Below are 22,602 nucleotides of genomic sequence, written 5' to 3'. Positions count from 1 at the left end.
TGCCAAGCTATGACTGACTTCCCAAGACCGAGTTTTAAAAAAAACTCTGATCATTTCATCCTTGCCTCTAAATAGAGCCCAAGAAGAGAATGACATAATGATCCCATTTTACAGTGTGAATTTTTTTTAAACCCACAACTAGAATGAACCCTTGAAACTGGATAACTTGGGTTCATATACTAAAGGATACGGACCAACCAAAGGCACTCACTCTTAGGATGTGGCGGATGGTAAGAGGAAATGAGAAGAGAGAATCGTTTTCATGTCTTCAGTGTGATCTACCAAGGAGAACACTTGCCATTGCAATAAAAAGTAGACTTTAGAGACTCCAGAAGGTACTTATTCAAGTGACTCAGACAAGGTGATGATTCAGATTCTGTAATTCATAATTTAAAATGACCCCAGCCTTTCATGCTAGTGGTCTTTTCCATGGAGAGATCTTCCTAGAATCAGGCACCTACACAATTTCATTTTGTTTTGTTTTTAAACTGTTATTCGGCGAATGAGTAAAGACATGGTATGAAATACATACTGGGTTTTTTCTGCACTGGTACTCATAGACTTTCTAGGATAGAATTATATTAAACTTGCAAAATGAAATAAATAAACAAAACACCACATACACACACAGAATTGCCATTAACCTTAATATGTCTGAATCCTTTGTTGTACCAACAATATCTCTGACGCTTCATCTTCTCTATCATCTCTTTTCTTCTAGTAAAATTATCTGGATATGCTATATCATTGACACTTTTCCCCCAGAAGATTTCAACGCTCATGTCTTTATGTGATCTTTAAAGAATTTCATTTTATAGCAAGAAAGAGACAACCTACACACAAAAATAAAGGTTCTTCTAACACCTTATCCAAATATAACACAGAGACTTATTTGTCTGCACCTAAGCCCAGACACAGAAAATGTTACTTTATCTGCACCAGAGATGTTGGCAATGTTATGAACGAGAACGTTCTCCCCCATTTATCTGCTCTGTGGGGTGCTGTCTCTCCCTCTTTCCATTACTGTCCAAACCACTATTGTGTCTTGGTTGTTTGAGTCCTTCTAGCTCTTGGAAACAAGGCAGTTTCTTCTAGAGCCTCATTACCAAGGTCCCAGCTGAGAGGCTGTGTCCCTGTCCACGGCACGGCAGCCCAAGATGCTGTCTGCCTCATTCTCCTGGAAGACCAGAAAATATCTGGGGTGGTTCCAAATTAATTATCTGAAGTTCAAGTTAGGAATCCTTACATACAGCTATATTCCATTTCCCAAAAGCCCATTAAGTCAAATCAAATATCCCTCATTTGGAAGTTTCAGTAAGATAAGAAGGAACGTCTTAAAATTATTTCTGGGGGGGAAAAAATCTAGCATGAAAAATGTTCATTTAAAATCATTTTGGGAAACTGTCTCATGTAATCACGTCTCTCTCTGGAGCACTTAAAATACATATATTCGTTGCGGAAAGGGAATAATATCCTCAGTTTATTGTATTTCAAACCCCACCCTTCCCAAGTCTAGAATTTGTAAACATACCACTCAAACAGACCACACAATGAAGTAACCGAAGAAAATCGTAAAGGATTCTTAAGACACTTTCACCCTCAAAGAATTAAAGCCACTTACTTTGTCTTAAGGAAAATCACCTGTATAACTAGCGCCGTGAACAAGCACATTGGCTCAGCTCCCGGCTACACAATTCTTTTGTTTGCTGGCTTCATCTAAATCGTCGCTTCCACACTTGGGTATTTTAAAAACAGCTTTCTCTTCAGAGACAAAAAGCATCACAAAACACACAGAGGGCCTAAGAAGTTTCCCAGCTTGAGTGTTCACAAGACCATTCTGTGTTACCCAGTTTTCTCAGTGGAGCTGCCCCGGGCATGGATACAAAGTAGCCCTCCCTATGATAAGGCAATTTCTCCTCCCCTTGGAAATTAGTCACTGAATAACCTCAGCCAACCCACATCCAACCACAGGCTAGCGCCCGGGTGACTCAGTCCTTCAACAATTGCTTACAGGGAGAACGCTCACCAACTCCCAGAGGCCTAGGTGAATGGGTTAACAGTAAAGGAAATATTACAACAGAGATTTTTCCTAAGGCAAACGGGATCATTAAAACAAGCAAACAACCAGCCACCGAGAAATGAAACCATCAGAAAACCCAACCCCGAGGACCGACCCTCGGATCACTCTTCTGTTGAGTTAAGGGTGCTGTTGTAAAAACCTAGACCAGCACCCAACACTCATTCTGCTGCTGGACTTTTGAAGTCTGGGGATTGGCAACTGGAGGGAGGAGAGCCTCTTCCACTGGTTTATAACATGGGAGGGCGACAAGGAGGCTGTCTATTAATTAACCAGCCTGGTTTTATTTACCAAGCTGGACTTTGGGTGGCAGCCATTATCCGTCCTGCACTGCGCTGGGCAAGTGCGATCAATCAACCCGGAAAATGTATCCGAGACGGGAAGAAAAGAGAGAGAGGGGAAGCCATGCTGTGTAAAGAGGAGATTTGAGAAAGGAAACGAGAGCCCTTCTGCCCCTCCCTAAACAGGACAAAGGAGGAGAAGGCCAGGTAGTCTCCAGAGACTCCGCCAAGCGCAGCTGCTGTCAGCACAGCTGTCCTCTTGCAGGGGAACAGGTACGAGGAGGTAGGTGCGTGTCCATAACCCCAAGTGACTTGTGCTGCTCTCAGCCGAGGACAGGTGTTAATGCATTGCTAACAAAAGGCGAAGGCGAAAGCAAGCATCTCCTTTGCAGGCAGGTAGGCTCTGGTTAATCACCGTCGTGTTTGCTGAGCCCTTGGGGACCGAGTGGATCCCAAAGCTATCCAAGTGGGAATCAGGCGACAAGGAAATCCACACGCCACACGCCGGGCTGGAAGCCCCACTGGCCTCATGCCACACCCAGCTACCACGCTCCGGGCAGCCTGTGCATTTTTAAAACATTTCAAGGCTTTTAGAGGCTGTTTTTGCTGACCAAAAGAATGCTATGACGTCTTTTAAGTTCAACTCCAGTCACCATTGCAGATTTCTAAAAAAAACTGTTTACTGCTATCAAATCGCTTTCTAAGTTATTTAAAAGAGGGGAAAACGGACCACGTGACATTGCCACCCTCCTAAGATGTCTCATGAGAAACAATATTTGGATGAGGTGGTTGTAACAGATGCCACCTAAGAGGTTGGAAAAGAGCAGAAGGAATTCAAAAGCCCTTGTTTTGATTTTTCATCAAATCAGCAAGGGTTTGTTATTTCTCTCCAGAGTAGGGGAAACACACACCATCAGCCCCTGATGCATCTGGTAGACATTTGGCAGGTTTGGTTTCTTCGGTCAAACACGTGCTTTCCAGGAAGGGGGATGTGGGATCGGTTTCCCTTGTCTGATTAAGCCACGACCCCACCCCTACCACATCCCCCAAAGACTCCTGTTTTACGGCGTGAGACGTGCTAACATGCACGGCTCTTTATTGTCATTTACCTACTTATTATGTGCAGGGCTGCTTGTTCCAGTGGCTGCATGGGAAGTGTCCCGGGCCCGGCTGCCCCCCAGGAAGCAGAAGCAGCGAACTCTCCCTGCTCTTTGGCTAAGTGACTCACGCCCTCTTCAACAAGTCATTCTACCTCGGCCACCTTCGAGAGGGTGGCTTCTGTTGACCTTGGCATAATGTAAGTCGGTGGGTTCAATCAATGCAAGAGGAGGTCTGGTTTACCTCTCCCATCCCTTCCTTCCGGCCGTGTTCACAGCAATTTCCTTTCACTTTCAGAATGCTCCAGGGCACCGTCTGCAGCGCACGCATGGCTTCGTCATTAGCAGAGCAGTCACTCACTGTCAGGAGTTTGCAAGCCAAACCCATCCTGTGGTGAATCAGGATGAGTTAAATGCTCTCTAGCAAGCATGGAGCTCACCCAAGAGAGAGGGGAGTTCAGCAGGCCCCAAGAGTACCAGCTAATGAACCAGGCAAGCCCATTTCCTAACCAATATCCTGGTGCCCTGTAGGTCCCATTGGCGTCGCCTGAGTGGGTGACGCTTGGCAGAGGAGGGCTCGTTCAGGCGAACTCGCCACAGGGTTTGGTTCGGTGTGAGAGCACCCACCACTAACACCCCCACGCTGTGGTCTGATCGCTTCACCAGATCCTTCTCAGCAGCGCTACCTTGGGATGCTACAGCCCTTGTTAAATTACTCTTCCCAGCAGTGTATGAAGAGTCGCACTCATTTTCCCTCTCCCTCTCTAATACTAGGGCTATAAGCAAAGTGGAAACAATTTATTCCTTTTGAGTTAGTGTAACGAACGGAAATGCCAGGAAATATTCAGAATTGCTTCCCCAGGAAATAATTTTCATGCTCTGGTAAGGCCAATAGTATTGTGAAATTTAATCCTATTTTCCCTTTCTTATGCATTTATTGGCTTTTCAAAAAAAAAAAAAAAAAAACACATGCCAAAAATACTCTAAACTGTGCCTGTACATATGAAGGTGTCATGAAGTGGTTATGATGTTGGAAAAATTTCAAATGCCTCTTGTTTGCACGGTTAAAATGGAAAAGACTGTCATTTGCAAGGTCTTAAGGTCTTAGTGAACCTATTAATGTTTGATCATAAATGGAATGTCTCCTAGACATGAGACACACTACTGCCCACATCATTTAATTCTCAGGGAAGCGAAGGTCCACTCAGCGGTTAGCTTATGGCTATATTTAAGACGAGCATAATTTCCATAAATATTTTGACACGAGGAACTCTGCTGAGCCCTCTAGTGCCAGGCCAGGTTGGCCGGTACTGCGTCCAACACTCATGAAAGATCGCAGTCTGTAGCGGAATAAAGAAGTCATGTTAAATAAATCATTTAACTTCTAAGCCACAATCGATAACTGTGCAGAGCTGTAGGATGGATAAAAGAAAAATGTCCTTCTCTCACTGATACTCAATCTTCTGTGAGGCCACTCCCCTGCCACCCAGGCCAAGGACAAGCTCCTTTTGTACCTAAAATAGTTACAGTTTGTAAAACGATATCTTCTTTCTACCACTTGCAACAGACGGTACAAATAATTCCTTCTCATGATTTATCTTTATCTGTGCACATCCACCCATTTCCTGGATGGATACTTCTTTTATGCACGACTCCCTTTTGGTGTTTTCTAGATTTGTTGCTAGTAAGTTGTCTGTGTCACCCAGTTATAACTTTTCAGTGCCTTAGACTTTATTTTTCTGACAGTTCTTGAAACTCCTATTTAACTTGTCAACCTACATCCTGCAGTGTGTGATATATTGTTTTATTTGCTCACAACACTTCTTATTCTAACAAAGGCTTTTTATTAGTATGTTTTAAGACAGGATCTTCCCTCTGTTGCTCAGGCTGGAGTGCAGCGGCACAATCACAGCTCACTGCAACCTTGAACTCCTGGGCTGATGCAATCCTCCCACCTCAGCCTCTCAAGTAACTAGGACTACAGGTATGCACCACGATGCTCAGCTAATTTTCATTTGCTTGTTTTAATTTTTTGTAGATGGGTCTCACTATGTTGCCCAGGCTGGTCTCAAACTTCTGGCCTCAAACAATGCTACTGCTTCAGCCTCCCAAAGTGCTGGGATTACAGGTGTGAGCCACCGCACCTGGCCACTCCCCAACCCCAGCCAGCCGGCAGTTTGCAGTTTACAAAGTGCTCTCAACTGTGACCTTACTTCATGAGCCCCAGAACTCAGTGCAAGACACAGAACAGGTGTTACTATCCCCATTTGGACGGGTAGGAAACAGAAGTGCAGGGAGTTAAGAACTTCGCCCAACTTCACATAGCCAGGAAGCAGAGCAGCAGCAAGAAGCCCCGTTTCTGGCGGCTGCAGCTTCACTGCTGCCTCTACTGTGTGAGTATGGAATGCCGTGTCCTCCTGGGCACTGGGAGCCGTTCTGCGAGAAATCACGCTCCTAATGCCATCCCAACCGGGATCGCTGAGAGGTTCCTGGCTTGATTCTTGGCCTTTCCCCAAAGGCCAAACATGGAGTTCTGAAACCAATGAGTGAAACCAACGAGCTACTTCTCAGATGGAGTTCTCCATGAACATTTCTTCTGCTACATGGAGAACTGCATCTGAGACGTAGCTCATTGGTTTCACTCCCCGGTCCAGAGTTTCACAGCAAAGGAAAGGAATCACTGCGCCATCTCTGTGGGCTTGGGATCCGACTGTCTAGGTACTCTCTCAACTTACTAGTAGCTCTTCTCTACTTGCATCAAAAGTAGTAATGGTAATTATATGATTAATTATATATGTTGTATTTAACTAACAGACATAACAGTATATATTATGCTTATATATTATACTTACATATATTTATGTATTATATATCACTCATTAGTTATCACTATATAGATATCACATATTAGTTATATATGTGTATATATCTACATATACACATATATGAATATGTACACACCGATACTCGTATTTCATTATCAATCATAAACACCAGATTATTTATGGAATGAAATATCTGGGTCTTATCTGATTAAAATTCGTTGCCATTATGACCCCAATTCCCCCACTGGGTGACATTCCTGAGACCACACCTCTCAGAGAGGCACGTGCCACTGACAGTAGCACTGGGTCTTCCTTTCAATGGGGGAAACTGACCAAGTTCATTATGCTGTGAGAGAAAAAAGCTAGATACAGCATTATATAGCTCTAGGATGACTATAACAATGTGAGAATTATTAAGTATATGTATTTTAGTTTGATGGTGTGAGATATCCGAACTTAACACGATGATGATCTGTATAGAATTTCATGCGGTCTACTGGAGAGTTTTCAGGGCCCAGGAGAGAACATGGCGGTGGACGTGCTGACGAATGGTAGGTGCCGACTTGGAAACCAAATGGTCCTTAATTCTCGGTCTGTCATTGTCTTCTCACAATGGAGCTACTCAAATCTCAGGAGGCCTGTGCCTTCAACAGCCCCTTTCCATGGGCTCAGGCAGACCCAGCTTCTTACCACCGAGTGTTCCCTGGTAGATTTAACCCCTTCACGCCTGCCTCGGGTATCCTTTCATTTCTCCTTCTTTGCTCACAGCTTTTCTGGAACCACCTCCACGGACCTGGGTTACAATCTCAGCCCTTCTGCTGGAATCATCCCAGTGCCTGCCTTCTGCTGTTTTCACATCGATCTCAGCAGGGTATGTGTTTGTTCTATTACCGAGTAAAAGAACAAACACATAACACAAGGTGAGCTGTGTCAGCAGGGCCGATTTTACAGGGAGGGTTATAGATGACTTCTGATGAAAGGTGTTTTAGCTGTGCCATTATTTTGATCCTCAGCTAAATAATATCAGCCCATATGTCACGAGAAGAAAGGGCTGTGTGAGGGAAGAGCCCCGGAGGATAACACCGACGGACAATAATTCACAAATCCGCCAAGTTCAATTTCTCCTCAAAATAAACATGGAAAAACAATGACGGAGATCTGAATCAGAACAGCTCCTGTGCCAATTCTTCCTGGGTTCAGAAGAGCCACTTGCTCTACTGTCAAGAGCGACTTTCAGAACCAAAAACAGTCCCAATGGGCTATCCTAGGCCTACTGAGTGCACGAGCTGGGAAAATCCTCATGTGTAAGGCTGAAAACTGAGGCCATTTGTTATACAATTCTACAGGCTCGTGAGTGGAAAAAGTTGCACTTTCCCAGTTTTCATTAGTTATGAAAGAATCTAAGAGGTTCCAGGTTTATAAATGAAATGAATATACCTTTGAAAACCCATCTGTTTTCCTTGGGTTTATTTGGAGTCTGTGGCAGAGAACACAAGAGCACCTGCTAGTTTTGGGGCCAGGCCAGTGGCCCTGAATGTCCCCAGGTGTATCTCTCGGCAGTCAGCACAGCGTGGAGAAGGGTGAAAAACACCAAATAAGGAATCACAGAACTTTCCTTCTGGTCCAGGTGTTCACACCTGGTCTCACTTTCTTCATCTGTAAATAAGTCTGATCTAGACTTTCGCTAAAGCCCATTCCAACAAGATTCAGTGGGTCCATGATTGAGTAGCTACCATATATTCAAAGCCCGGGGTTAAGACAGAAGTCCGGATTTTGAAGAGGTTACATTCCAGTGGAAAAAATAAAGCATGTCCATGAATGTTAATAACACGACAGAGCAAGAATGACTTTGCCAAGTGTCAAATGAGTATGACAGACAAATCCTCCTGAAGTCCACAGAAGAATGAGATTCTTCTGGCTATGGTAGTTGAGGGACACTTCTCTGAAGAGGTGAGATTGAAGTGGGTCCATGCATCAGGAGTAGCATTTCAGTAGGTAAGAAAGAGGTTTCTTTCGTAGATATTCCAGGCAGGAAGTAAGGTGTGGTCAGAGACAAGAGGTAGGGAAGGCCAGGTGCCCTGAGAGATTGGATAGACTACTGACCCACCAGAAAGTTACTCTAGGAACTTCAGTGTGTGTCAGATCACCTAGAGCAGCGGTCCCCAACCTTTTTGGCACCAGGGACCAGTTTCATGGAAGACAATTTTCCCACTCACCAGGTGTTTGGGGGATAGTTTTGGAATGATGCAAGCATATTACATTTGTTGTGCAGTCAAACCTCTCTGCTAATGATAATCTGCATTTGCAGCCGCTCCCCAGCACTAGCATCACTGCCTCAGCTCCACCTCAGATCATCAGGCATTAGACTCTCATTAGGAGCCGTAACCCAGATCCCTGGCATGCGCAGTGTATGGTAGGCTTCGTGCTCCTATGAGAATCTAATGCTGCTGCTGATCTGACAGTAGGCGGAGCTCAGGCAGTGATGCTGGCGATGGGGAGTGGCTGTAAATACAGATGAAGCTTCATTGGCTTGCTCACCTGCTGCTCACCTCCTGCTGTGTGGCCCAGTTCCTAACAGGCCATCAGCCAGTACTGGTCCGCAGCCTGGGGGTTGGGACCACAGACCTGGAGGGTTTGTTAATGCAGATCACTGGGTTTTACATCCATTGTGTCTGATGTAGTAGGTCTGGGTGGTGCCCAAGAACTTGCAATTCTAACAGGTGCCTGGTGACACTGACCTGCTGTTCCAGGGACTACTCTTTGAGAACCACCATTTTGGTGAGTAGAAGGACGTGGTAATACAGGGTCACCGAACATTCATATCACAATCTCTGTTCTACGGTGGGCTTGGTTAAACCCTGCTTCAGAAACCCTAATTCACTTTGGATGGTGATCATAATTACCTAAAGTTTCCCTCTCAGTAAATATTTTCAACTAAATCTGCCAGGAGAAGATGGAAATATGGAAGGAAACAAATATTTCTGGAGACTTCCTACTTATCAAATGCTTTCCAGAATGACCTCATTTCATTCCCATCAGATAAACACTATGATCCCTACTTCACAGATGAACAAACTGGGGCCCAGAGACTCTGAATGCCTTACCCAAAGTCCAATAACTGGGCTGGGATATATGAAGCGCCAGAACAATCTTGCACTCTAGCATTAAGAAGTCAGTGTGGAGGTCTGACCGCCTTTGAATGCTCTTCAAAGAAGGGCAATGCTTCAAGGACCTCTGGAGATGAGTATTATTTCCGTCTAAAATCAGGTCCAGAGATACATGAACAGAGTCATCTGTATTGAGTGTTGCCAGAGTCACAGGAGAAGGGTAAAACAGACCAGACCAGGTTAATGTTATCTACAAATGGTGGGGGAAAAAACATCTTCCAAACAATGACTGCAGGATATTCACGTGCCCCACAAGAGTGCTCCATTTCAAAGGAATACCTTCGTGTTTGCAGTTCAAATATCAAGTCAGCCAGCCAGCCAGTGAGCGTGGCTTGGAAATCTGAGATGGTCAGCAAAACCACTGCTTCTCCTTATTTGGATAAATAACAGCCTCAAAGACAACCAGTTTGGGAGCTGTGCGTGCCCTCAGGCTGGGCTTGGCGGGCCTCTCCACCCACACCCTGCCATGCCTTGCGCTGCACCAACAGCTGGAGGAGTTTAGGCAAACATCAGCCAGTCCCTTCTTCCTCAGCGGGTCCAATACCAACAGGAGCTTCCTCCTCAGAGACAGGATCTGCTTCCCTGTGTCCCAACAACAAACATCCAGGTCTTTGAGCATTCCTACACTCAAGGGAAGCCCTGCATTCCTGAGTCTGAGTAGCTCACGAGAAACAAACAGATAGCTACTGGCCCAGCGACTCCACACAAAGAAGTCATACTCCATAGGACAAAACGCCCACGCCGGGCAGGGGTTAGACACTGTCTAGTTGCTCCCCTATACATTGTCCCCATAAAGGAAAGACTTCTGTGCCACACGGGAGGTAAGGCATGTAAAGAAAATGCTCTGTAATCCATGGAGCGCTTTGCAAAGTTCATGATTAGTGAGTTTTCCACTCACTTTAAACAGAAACAAGCTCTAGGCTGAACCAAAAGTAGCTTATATTCCCCCGATGCCCCACCCAACCTCTGGCCCATTTTTACTCTTATTCTCTTTCCAAAAAGTAATCTTGGGGCAAAATTTCTCCTAGCGAGGGCAGGAATATAAAGGTCAATAAACAGAAGGTACCTTCTTAAAATTAGGGAAAGACATTGGCTCCATTTGGATGACTTCTCGGATGCACTGAAGTATACAAATTAGTTTCCAAATATATATATATATATATATATATTTTTAAAGGTTTAATCATCGTCATCAATCAGCACTCCTCTGTACCATCCTACTGGAGGAAGGCAGCAGGGTGTGGTGAAATGAGCACTGGATTATGACTCAAAAGGCTTGGTTTCTCCTCCTGAGAATGTCTTGTCAGCTACGGTCTCATGACAGTGACTGTGGTCCTGACACTGAACTTCTCTGAGCCCCGATTCTGCTGCTAAGCTGGCTCAGTAACACCTTCGGCGCTTACTCTTCCGGTGCTGTGAATATCCAATGAGCTTGGTCATTGCTACCATATTTGCATGCAAAAAGTGTGATTGACACGCATTATCATCAACATTGCCAACCAACGCTCATGGGCCCGCTCCATGAGTTGTGGGGCAGGGCAAAAGGAATAAAATGGATAATACTCATTTTAATATATTCACAGGATGATGAAGAGAATGGCACATTTTTTTTCTGAAATACAAGAACTCACAGAAGGATGGAGATTCTGAATGCAGCCAGTATAAGAACACAGAGCTGTGTTGTATCCCAAAGACAGCATCCAATACTCTGTAGACTCGCGTTCAACAAGGTACTTTTCCTTATTCCCATTCCCAAATTAATTGATGATTTACAACCCCGATCAGGCTATGTAAAAGACTCCTTGTTCATTTCATACTGGTCTGACAACAAGTAGACTCAAATTTCAATGCCTTATAATCATTATGAGATGGGTGATTACCTACATCTTGCTTTGGATTGTTCTCATTCCCTTCTCATCTTATCCCCTGGGAGCACATCTTTCAGGGAACCATGTCATTACCTGCCTGTTGCCAGAATAAAAGTTTTGGTTGGTGAGGAGGAGGCTGAACCAGTTAGCTCAAGATAAGTTTTTGGATGTTCTCAGAATTTCCACCATATTATCTATTCTAGTCCTGTTCCACATTTATATTAAAAACAGGGATCTGGAGGCTTTAGGATAGTTCTTGATGGGAAAACATTTATCCTGCAATAGAACTCAAAATTAATTTTTGGCATTTTTTTTTTTTGGCATAGCCAAGAATGGTGATTTAATGCAAATGTAGAGATGTTTTGTTATTGCATATATATGCCAAGACAGCTTCGCACATATACTCACTGTAGCTATATTTAAGATATAAAATTATATTTGGGTAGTTTTTATATTAAGATCCCCTCTATATATATATGAGTACATATCTGTCGATAAAAATTCTGTGCCAAAATTAAAAATATCAAAATTCCACATCTGACTCATTTTTCTGCTTTAGTCTCAAAGTGATACTGAATAGAAACTTATTAGCATTTCACTAAATTTCCTCAGATCATTGTTACGAATAATAAAAATACAGAAACATTTTAAAACAACATATTTCAGTCTTAAAACGGTCAGATTAACATAATTATAGCCTTAGGTTGCCAAGAGTGGCACATTTTTCATTTTCATGAGAATGCAGAGGTTCCAGCAGATCACAAGCTAATAGGCTCCTTGGTCTAAATATATACGGTAAAATCTGCAGCAAATTTCTGAAGCATTAAGGTCTGAACCCTGTAGATATCTGGTGAGTAAATTACGCTGCAGTGGAGATTTTTTTTTGTTTTGTTTTGCAGTTACACAGCTGCTGGGAAATATATTTTTAGATTTGCTTCTAAAAGCAAGCAAAAATGGTATCCACTCTGTGGATCTGTGTCCATGATGTTCCGTCAGTGCCTACTGCATGGGGTCAACCGTCTACAAAATGTTCTATCCAGTGCCCCTCGTTCCTTGGACGTGAGTACAGGGAACGGCACTCAATGCAAATTCTAGACGGCGCTCTCAGACCCTGACCACAAATCCCATGCTGCAGAGGCGGCGCCTTTCATGACAAATACGCATGGAAGTTTAAGTCCCCCAGTAGATCAGACCCCTGCTGTTTCTAAATTAGATGTCACCCCTTCGCTGACATCATTATGATTTGTCATTGTTGTTTGGGTTTTTGTGTCGCGGCTCTTCCTACTCTATCCAGGGCAAATGAAAAGGAACAGGTTCAAAGAGTGAAATCAGAGCAAGGCAAAGCATGACCTTTGATGTCACCGGAAAAGAAAGAAGTCACGTACACGTGTCGATCGACCGAGCCAAATCTATTTTGTGTATTTCGGGAATACGGAATGAGCGCGAGCTGCCCGCACAATGGGAAGGGATCCTCTAGCTTCAGTGACAAGCTGGAAGTTCACACCTTTTTTTCTGGGGAGGACTTGAATAAATGATTGAATGAACAGCTCTTCTTTTGTGCTAAATGATAAGATGCTGAAGGTCTTGAGAATTCTTACAGAAGAATTGGATTTGATTCTGACGTTAAAATGGTTCATTTTTTTCCAACTGTATAATCTGTAAAGAAGTTTTACTCTTTCCCTTTATGAATCCCCTATTTGCACTTCATCTTAAAGCCTTGGTGTCTACACTTCCTGCATTAACGAGATACGGTCACCACCGTGGCTGTGTCCTTATACTAGCTGTATTAGCACTAATTTAATAATTTTCTTTAAGTCAGTTTTAAATTGACTTTTTTTCCTCTTTTCTTGTGACCTAAGCAATAATATTAACTCTCAGGTTCTTCATGCTACCTACCTATCTTTCCAATATTCATGAAAAACATTACATAATTATTAAAATTTAAAAACCTGCCTTTCTAGGTGCTAACTAAAATCACTGGCTCTAGTGAAGAACAACATTAGAAGTAGTTTAAGTAGTATTATATTCAAGTTTCAAACAGAGTGATTGTAGGAGCTATTTGTCATGGCAAAGAGGCTGATTTTTAAAATAATGCTACAATACTGTACAACATTTCTGAGTCAATATCGCTTTACTCAAAGTATCTCATAATTCGAAGCAGCTGCTATTTTTCAGTTGACCTGATGGCCTATTCTCCTTCCATAAAAATATTGGTTAATCTAAATCCGGTTAGTTCAAAATCCATTTATTTTTGGTCCAGGCTCATGCATTTCCGACTAATGAGCTCTGGCCCTACGACATGATCTCTGGTTCTGTTTTAGTAAGATCATCTAGACCAGAGAGAGCTGTCCCGCTTTCTGGAGGGTAAGTGAAAGCTGGCTATGCCCAACTACCATAATGGATGGCTAAGAGAAGTCAACTAAATTTATAGTGTTTTCCCAAATCAATCAAGAAAACAAAACTTTTAAACCCAGAGGACAACAAACCCAGAGGGATTGGCTTGACAGGGCTCCAGATATAGACAAGAGTCTGGTCTAGGGCAGTGGTCCCCAACCTTTCGGGCACCAGGGACCGGTTTCATGGACTGGGGGTGGGGTGGGGCAGAGCTCTGCAGCCTGGTTCCTAACAGGCCATGGACTGGTACCAGTCCGCAGCCTGGGGGTTGGGGACCGCAGGTCTAGCGGGCAGGTGGCTTGAGCGCCACCCTATTTTTGTCACTTCCTTCTTCTGTGATCTCAACCAAGTCACTCCAACCACTCTGGGTTTCTTGGGTCTCAACTTCCAGGTGAATCGGTTACCAAAGAGGATGCCTAAGATCCTCTTTCGACCTCAAAAACCCGACGACTCCAAATAAGTCAGGCCTGTTCCTCAAAAGCAGGCAGAGTATCTATCACTCCTGCAAATTACACGGAAGCAAAGGAATCACCTACCCTATGGGAGAAAGTAGGACAGAGAGGAAATGTGTTACCAGCAGGCGACATGTATCTTAAAAACATTTTTCCTCTTTCAAAGATTCACATGTGCTTCCCCCACCCCTAAATTTATATAAAAGTAACACATGTTCACTTGAGAAATTTTGGAAAAAGCATAAAGTGAAGAATGGTCACCTGGAAGCCCTCTATGGGGTGGGATCTTGGACTTGGGGAGCCTAGGCTGATGTGGTAGGGAACATTCTGGTACAGTCTGGGCTGCTCTGATGGGGACCCACGAAGAACACAGGAAAGCAAAACCCCAGTACAAGAACAAGTAGGTGCAAGAGATACAACCTGAAAACTCAAGGATATACGCCCCCGGTCAAAGGCAGTTTCTGCTACCATCTATATTTATAAGGGCAAAGAGAAGAGACGTGGCTTGGGTTCCAAAGGGGAGAGGGATGTGGTGAAAACCTCTCACGTGCACTCCAGCCAGTGGCGGCTCAGGACCCTTCAGGAGCTACCCCTGGCACCCCCTGAAGGAGGAGGAGCCTCTGCTCCAATCGCCTTTCAGGTGTGTTGCTTGTGCAGCCAACCCTGGGCTCGATGCTGAAGTGGGGCTGGAAGCCAGCTGCCTGGATCCCAAAGCCCAAACTCTGTGTTGTGATGAGCAGCTGCATCCCCTGTGGATGCTGGTACTTTGCATAACAAATCACCAGGATATTTTTGCTACTGCCAGGAGGAGGTAGGAAGAGCAATGTCCAAGGTGAAGTTCAACGTCCAAGGTGAAGTGCAATGTCCAAGGTGAAGTTCCAGCTTGGAGGCAGCTGAGCCAGCTGCCCTGACCCCAGACCCTCTGACCCTAGACCCCCTCACCTTCAGCCTTTTTAAACATTCTTCCTGTTTCCCTGCTCTGCCAGCAGCCTAGAAGGGCAGGCACTGTTGGCCAGTCTCCATTCAAAGACATTTTCTTGCTCCCAAATCAAACTCACTAATAAGCTCCCTGCCCTGTCCCATGAAAACATTTCTTTTTTTTTAATGAGCGACACAGCACAGGAAGCAAAGAAGAAAGCAGGAAAGGTGTCTGCAGTGAAGAGGAAAGAGTAGTTTATCCAAAAAATGCTTGTTTGCTATTGCCACACTATCTAATGGTCACTGTGTTTATTTTACCCTGGTAAGTTTTCACCAGGTCCCTGGATAAACATCCAGTCTGATACTAAGTTTTGGATGGCATAGTTCTTAAAAAAAAAAAAAAAAAACCACAATCCAGAATAGTGTAAAATAATTTATCTTGAAGCCAAATAAACATTACTTAATTATTCTTATTATTTTCAAGATAAGTTATCTGTATTTGACTCCAAGTTCTCAGCTACTAAGGTTGTGCAGTGCACGACCTAAAAACAAGGAGTGTGGAGACAGCCTGTCTTCAAAGCCAGCTGTGCTACTTACTAGTGTGTGACCTCATTACTTAATCTCTCTTGGCCTCAGTTTTCCAGTCTTAAAATGGGTATAATAGGACCTATGCTGTAGGGTGATTACAATGACCAAATGAAATAGTATATATTATTGAGACCACGTTAGATAACAACTTCTCACATATATTAACTCAGCCATTGACTAGGATAACGATATTTACAGGAATATGGATAAGTAGCTCCATGTACCTTTAAAGGAATCAGTCTGACTTAAAAGGACAGCACTCTTATTAAATTCCTTTAAAAGAAATCAATGCAAAACATTGTGTTGAACTACTGCAAGAGTGAGGCCAAATAGTTATCTCAAGTAAGATTTCTGTCAAAGACTTTTTCAGGTAACCATTAAACCTGATATAACAAGCTTGTATCTGTTATTTAAAAACTGTAGGAGTTTTTAATGTTATATCATAAGGTTTACAGTGGTAGCTCTTTAAAAAAACTTTTTTTCAAAACCCAGATCAAAGCTATTTTTATTTTAAGATTTAAAGTGATTTGCACAAGAACCAAAACACCGAATCATTTTTCCCTAGAATGCTGAAGAACACATACTAATTCCCTCCCTTGTTTGTACCATGTTTTCAAATTTCCTACATTTGCTCAGAAACGGAATGCAAGTCAACAGCTTTGCAAAAACCCTGCAAACTGTCACAAGACACATAAATCAATGAGACCTGTACAAGCAAACGATGCTGACACTTGAAATCCTTTTCTAAATTATAAGGTTAAACAGAAACTAGATCATAAGATTTATAGATTGGAGACAGCCCACTGTAATTTAAGTGGATTCTGAAAAACCGACTAATGCCAGTAACAAAGAGGTTTCCTGCTAAGCAGCGTGCAAGAAGTTAAAATAAAACCTGAGACTGTAATTCCTTATTGCATTCAACTTGACTACGGAAGGCAGCTCCATTGAATCTCAATGTGCCAGGGCGTGACCGAAAAAACCCTGAAGATTATATTTTATTATAAAGGCACAGTTCTTACCTTACATTTTCCGTGAACCTTTCTTTTCTAGAAGAAACTTTCTAGACTTGCAGAGACCTCGAAACCACTCATCTCTCTCGCATGCTTCCAGCTCTGCCTGTCTTCACGGTGACTAACTGCAAGGCTTGGGGTTTTTTTTTTTTTTACAGAAGGAAGCTTTTAGTCAAAATATGTGGTTTAAAGGAGCGGTATCCACCCTTGTTAAAACTATTTCACGGACATTCAGAGGTTTTGTTTCTACTCTATGAAAGTTAAATCTGAGTAGGAAGGCATTTTTTCTGTCCCGGAAATCAGCATAACTAAAACCAATGCTGAGCTAACGAGAAATGTTTCTTCCATGTGTTCTGTCTGGCAGAATCTGCAAGCCATATCAAGGAAACACGTGATGTTTATAAATACAATATGGCTCATGTTGTCATAACCTCTCAATGACAAAAAAAAAAAAAAAAGTACAAGGAAAAGCAAGCAGCCACGCAGGAAAGATGAGATTTGTATCGCTTGGAAGCTGCGTACGAGATATGCATATATTACCCTTTCTTGCTTCTTAAAAAATAAGACTTTATAACTGGAAGCAGGGAGGGAAGAAAAAAATATCACCATATTTCTGGATAGCCACTGTATTCAAATGTGTCTGCCCAGCTAATCATGTCAGTAAGAGAACTTCCTTATCAAATGCAACAGAAACATCTTTTTGCCTCCCAGAGAGGCACAATGTATTAATAAAATATGCATCGTTTGGTACAGCACTCATAAGAAAGTTCCATAGTGCTAACTCAGGCAAATAATAGAATGAAAGCAAGGATTTCACATAGCCTGAACTGATGCAAAAAATTATAGATGTCTGTATAATAGTATTGACTGAGTTATTGATTATTGACTTTTCATCATTGTATCTTCAGAATCTTGCAGGAGAGCCCAGGTCAGAGGAGGGTCCCCACTTGGGTGGGTGAAATCGGTGAACCTTTACAATAATGAAGTTAGGTCAACTGTTCTCAAATCAGCATCCCTATTTTATATTAAATAAGTTTGGAGTTATTTGAAATACTAACCACCAACCCAATCTAAAAGCAAGATCTGCCTTAGCGAGTTATAAACGCAGCAAAACAAGATCTGTCTTGTTTCATTTGTTATCTAGAGATTTACCTCACTTTCTACCATAGGTGAATTTAACCCCTGAAAAACCACCCCCTCCCCAAATAAAATGGCAGATAAGTGTGCATTTCTGACAATTGCTTATTTTAATCTGACAAAGCTAGACTTTTTTTTATTGTTATTCACATCTTGAACTTCAGCGTTATGAACTGCTATCAGATTATATCGATGGAAGGGGGAATTTTGTTAGGACAAACAGACATTCTTATTTCTCGTTTCGGGCAGCAAACAATACCAGGATAAACTAGGAAATGTACTGTAAACCTTGAACGTTTACATTTACCAATCACTGTATTGATCGTAGAAGATAAGGCACTGGCTGAAGGTCTGTGATAGGAAAGTGCTGACATCAGTATCTTTTTCCACCCAGATATTTAACAAGAATCTACCCAGGGAAGGACATTGTCTGAGAGAGCCGCAGGGAGTGTGAAGATGAATGAAATGGAAACCTTGCTACCAAAAAAGCCTTAAGAGTTGAAAAAGGATTTTAAGACGTGCACGTCACTAACTACAATGCAGGCAGGAGAAGGGGCGTGTGCAAAGAGAGGAGGGCAGGGAGGTGGGATTCTATGGAAGTTCCAAGAAGGGACAGACGTGAGGTTTGGAGAAGAGCGGCTGGATGAAGATTGTGGCTTTTGAGTTTGGTCTTCGGAAATTGTTGACCCAGAGACACAAATGATGAAGACAGCAGTGAGAGAGGACAGTAGCGACCCCAGGTGTGATTAAGAAGGGCCCATGCGAGAGAGTTGGCCTGCAGAGCTGTGTGGCTTGGAGCATGCTCACTAACCTCTCTAAGCCTTGGCCTCCACGTTGGAAACCGGAGACTAATAAGAATTCCTCGCACAGTGTAATTGTGAAAACCAAATGAGAGTGAATACAAGCAAAATGCGCAGCATGGTGCCTGGCGCAGTGTATCTGATGAGTGTTAGTTATTAATACGACTGTCGCTGCATGAGTGGAGGGCTTGCTGTGGCTGGCCAAGGAAGATCTCGAACAAATAAAAGAAAATTAGCTAGGAGGGTTTTCTCTAACTTCCATTTCTATGGGATTACTTCACCATCTCCCCAAATCCCAAACCCTTCTTTTCAACGAGAGCACTGCCCTGTGGAAAAAAGAGCTTTGAGTTCTGTGGCCACCGAACACACACGTACGACATAGGCACATGCTTCTTGGTCTTCTCTAGTTTTTGGGGGGCCGTGGGGTGGTGGGTATCTTTTTAGTGCAGTCAGAAGAGAACAGAATGGAGCAAAGTTAAATATAAAAAGATGCCATGAAATAGATGTGTAATAGAGTTAAGGAGTGAAACAAATATTAATAAACGATATTTTGTGTGTTCTTATTAAGAGTATCATTTCAAAACTTGAAAACTTACATGGAAATATCGAGAAGGGAGGTTGTGGACTGAATGCAAAGAAACAGAAAGAAGTGAGTTCAAATCTGAAGTCTGACGTGTGTCAGCTGAGGGAGCTTGGGAACGACCTCTGAGGCCTCAGTTTTACCATCTGTAAAAAGGGAGTTGGTGCGAGTTCTCTGCAGAGTTGCTGACTAATTTAAATAATATTAACATGTAAAGTACTTAACACATTACCTACTACAAGTACAGACACAAAAAGGTCTGTTATCTTATGGTTAGACAACAATGGTATAGAAAGAATACTATTTATATCCTGATAGATTCTGCAAAGAAATTAATAGAATTCACATAAGTTTTTACGATTTTGCAAAAAAAAAAAAAAAGGATGAAGAAGTCAAAGTGAAATGTGTGACAAAAGGAAGATGAAAGTAGGAAAATTAAAAAGAGAGGCCAGGAATGAAGCCAACACACAAAATACACGCCACAAATGCCTGTATCTCCGCTGTGGGTGGGCCACAAATTTAATTCTAAGCTTTAGAGTAGCAGCACAAAGACAGAAAATGATCACTTACATGATTCAAAGATTTGTCCACATGATAAAAATAAACCAAGAGAAGCACAACTATTTTGGGGATGAGAAGAGAAAGTTTTACAGTGGGTCCTCATTAATGACAGAAAATGAATAAGATGGCATTTGTAGCACCATCATTAAAGTGCTCAATGCATCCTGTTTACCGAGCGTTTACATTCACCATGGGTTAAGATGCCCCCACTGGCTTTCGGAGGGATACAAAGTTAAACATAGTATGGTCTCTGCCTTTGAAGAACTTACAATCTTGCGGATGAGACAAACATGCACCTAAGCGATTATAACAGCAGGAGAATGTACAGCACACCCCCAAAAGGGAAAGATTAAATCTAACAGAGCATTAGGGAAAGCTTCGTGGAGTAGGCAGTCTTTTATTTGAGCTCTAAAAGCAAGTTTTTATTTTTTAACGTTTTATTATGGGATTTTCAAAACAGAAAAAGGTAGAAAAAAAATAATATAAGGAACTCCTATCATCTAGCTTTGACATTTTCAACATTTTACCATTTTCTTTCATCTACTTCCACCTTTTTTTTTTTGGTCTGCTGCAGTATTTGAAAGCAAATCCCATTCATCATGTTGTTTAACCTGTAAATACTTTAGTATGTCTTGTTTTTTAAAACATAACCACCAACCTATTATTATGCCCAACAGAATTACCAGTGATCCCTTAATATCCTCTGACTCCGAACACATGTTCCAATTTCCCAAATAGTTTCAAAGACATCTTTTACAGTCGCTTCGTTCCACTTCAGATCCAAACGTGGTGCACGTGTCGCATTTGGTTGTTATAGTACAGTGGATCCCTGAGAACCTTAACTGGGCTCCCGCCCACATTTCTTTATGCCAGCAATTTGTTGAAGGAATGGGACAATTGTCCTGTAATACATTAGATGGGTGGAATTTTGTAAGGCAGATATATGGGGAGGGAGAAGGCATTTCAGACACTTGGAAGAGGAGAATAGGAGAATGCAACGAGGGGTAAAAACTGTGAGTGGCTCAGTAAAGAAACAAGCAATGCTGTTAACTGCAGCCGCAGAGCTGTAGCTGAGAGCCTGGGATGTGGGGCCACACTGCCCGGGTTCAAATCTCACCTCTGCCACTCTATAGCTTTGGGGCTTTGGGAAAATTTCTTAACATAAGCAGTTGTTTCATCAGCTGTAAATATGGGGGTTCATATCAATACCTGCCTCAGAAATTTTACCTTGTGGATTAAATAAAATTATCCATGAACATGCTTGATAAATGCTCAAATAAGTTAGCTATTATAAGAGTGGACGGTCATCTGTAACAGCCCTGGCAGAGAGGAGTGGACGAGCTCTGGTGATTAGCTGGATGCACTGAAGAAAAGTGTCAGGCAAGAGAAGAATCATTGATTATGCAATGTCTGAAATACCTAGTCCCGCACCCCCAAAACATGCATGGGTGCACACGCATGCACACAAACACACCAGCACAGCCCCTCCATCCTTCAAAGGACAGAGAATCAAGAAGGATAAAGACTTGGTGGGAAAAGATTAGAAATTTATTCTTCAAAAGGATACACTGGAAACACTGAAACCACATCCATGTGAGGACAGCCACTGAGAAGTTGGACATTGGTGGGAGGCTGTGGCAGGGAGGATCGCTGGACCCCAGGAGTTTGAGATCAGCCTGGACAATATAGCAAGACCCTTTGTCTACAAAACATAAAAAATCAGCCAGGCCTGCCGGTGTGCGCCTGTAGTCCCAGCTACATGGGAGGTTTAGGTGGGAGTATTGCGTGAGGCCAGGAGTTTGAGACTGCAGTGAACTATGATCGCACTCCAGCCTAGGGGACAGAGAGAGACCCTGTCTCTTAAAGGAAAAAAAAAAAAAGAAAGGAAGGGGACATTTGGGTCTCGAATTCTAGATATGGTAGAGCTAAGGATACAGTTTCAAGTATCATCCACATTAATATAATAGTTAAATTAGCAGTAAGATAAAAATCACAAGTCACAAGTGCAAATGTTCAGATAAAAAAAGAACAAATCAAAAAAAAAAAAAAGAAAAAAAAAAAAGAAAAGAAAACCAAACCCCAAACTGGTAAAGCCAGCTTGAACACACTGAAGACCATTTAGAGGGCAAGAGAAAGGAGTTAGTGAATGAAGGAGGCTGAGGCGTGTTTGAATGTAGGCAAGGAATGTAGACACGCGGTGTGGTGCAAACCAATGGTTTCAAAGGAGACCATTCACAGCGTCAAGCACAGAGCTCCATGGGAGGGGGCTGGGAGGCAGCCGCTGACGGGTGCTGGGGAGTAATTTGAGAAGCGGGGCCAATTCAGGGAGTGTGTTCAAAATGCCAATCTAGCAGTTGTCTGCATACAAGTAAAAATTAAAGACATACAAGTGAAATTAAGGGGAGGAGAGAAGAGGGAGAGTATTCAATGAAGAGAACAGAGACTCTTGGGAACGTAATCTCAAAGCACACAAGAAGGTGGAGAAGCCCCCAAACTATGAAAAACCCACTGGGTTTGGTGCAAAGGAAGTCACCCTTAAAACAGGCAACTGCCGAAGTCCTTCAACAAACAGTTGGTATGAGAAAAGTATACCCTTTGAGAGCCACAAAATGCAATGGTTCATCTTTGAGTTGTACATTTGGGAATGAGAAACCCTGTGAGTACACACATCAATTTTGCAAAAGGGCCCGTTCTGTATGGTGAGCTCCGTCCCTCAGGAAGTGAATTATCAAAGCTACTATCTGATGTAAGGAAACAAAAGCCATGTGATTAAATCAGACCAGGGTGATACGTAGAGAACCAGGAACCTGGTGTGCTGAGTTCCAGCCGAGAATCACAAGTCTCATC

General features: G+C 42.7%; 1 protein-coding gene and 1 long non-coding RNA gene across 8 annotated transcripts in view; one reads left to right on the top strand and one right to left on the bottom strand.

Moving 5' to 3' along the window:
• Window positions 1-22,602, bottom strand: part of KIAA1217 (KIAA1217 ortholog) — a 294,522-nt gene that overhangs the window by 74,159 nt on the left and 197,761 nt on the right. The window contains exon 1 of one of the 6 annotated variants that reach the window (XM_069458970.1): window positions 1,622-1,853. The exons of the other annotated variants lie outside the window; for them this stretch is intronic. The gene's annotated coding sequence lies outside the window, so the exon portion shown is untranslated. Of the gene's footprint in view, window positions 1-1,621; window positions 1,854-22,602 lie in introns of those variants that run through there. 6 annotated transcript variants of the gene reach the window in all.
• Window positions 2,418-7,889, top strand: LOC138375274 (uncharacterized). 2 transcript variants are annotated; one of them, XR_011231487.1, is made up of 6 exons: window positions 2,418-2,641; window positions 3,485-3,655; window positions 3,754-3,947; window positions 5,342-5,439; window positions 7,049-7,200; window positions 7,294-7,889. It is a non-coding gene; the product is annotated as an uncharacterized lncRNA (long non-coding RNA). The 2 variants fall into 2 exon arrangements; XR_011231488.1 differs by lacking the exon at window positions 5,342-5,439.

Source organism: Eulemur rufifrons, chromosome 25, assembly GCF_041146395.1.
Source record: "Eulemur rufifrons isolate Redbay chromosome 25, OSU_ERuf_1, whole genome shotgun sequence".
Lineage (NCBI taxonomy): Eukaryota > Metazoa > Chordata > Mammalia > Primates > Lemuridae > Eulemur > Eulemur rufifrons.
Note: the sequence above shows the minus strand (reverse complement) of the source record. Positions and strands in the feature narration are given on the sequence as shown.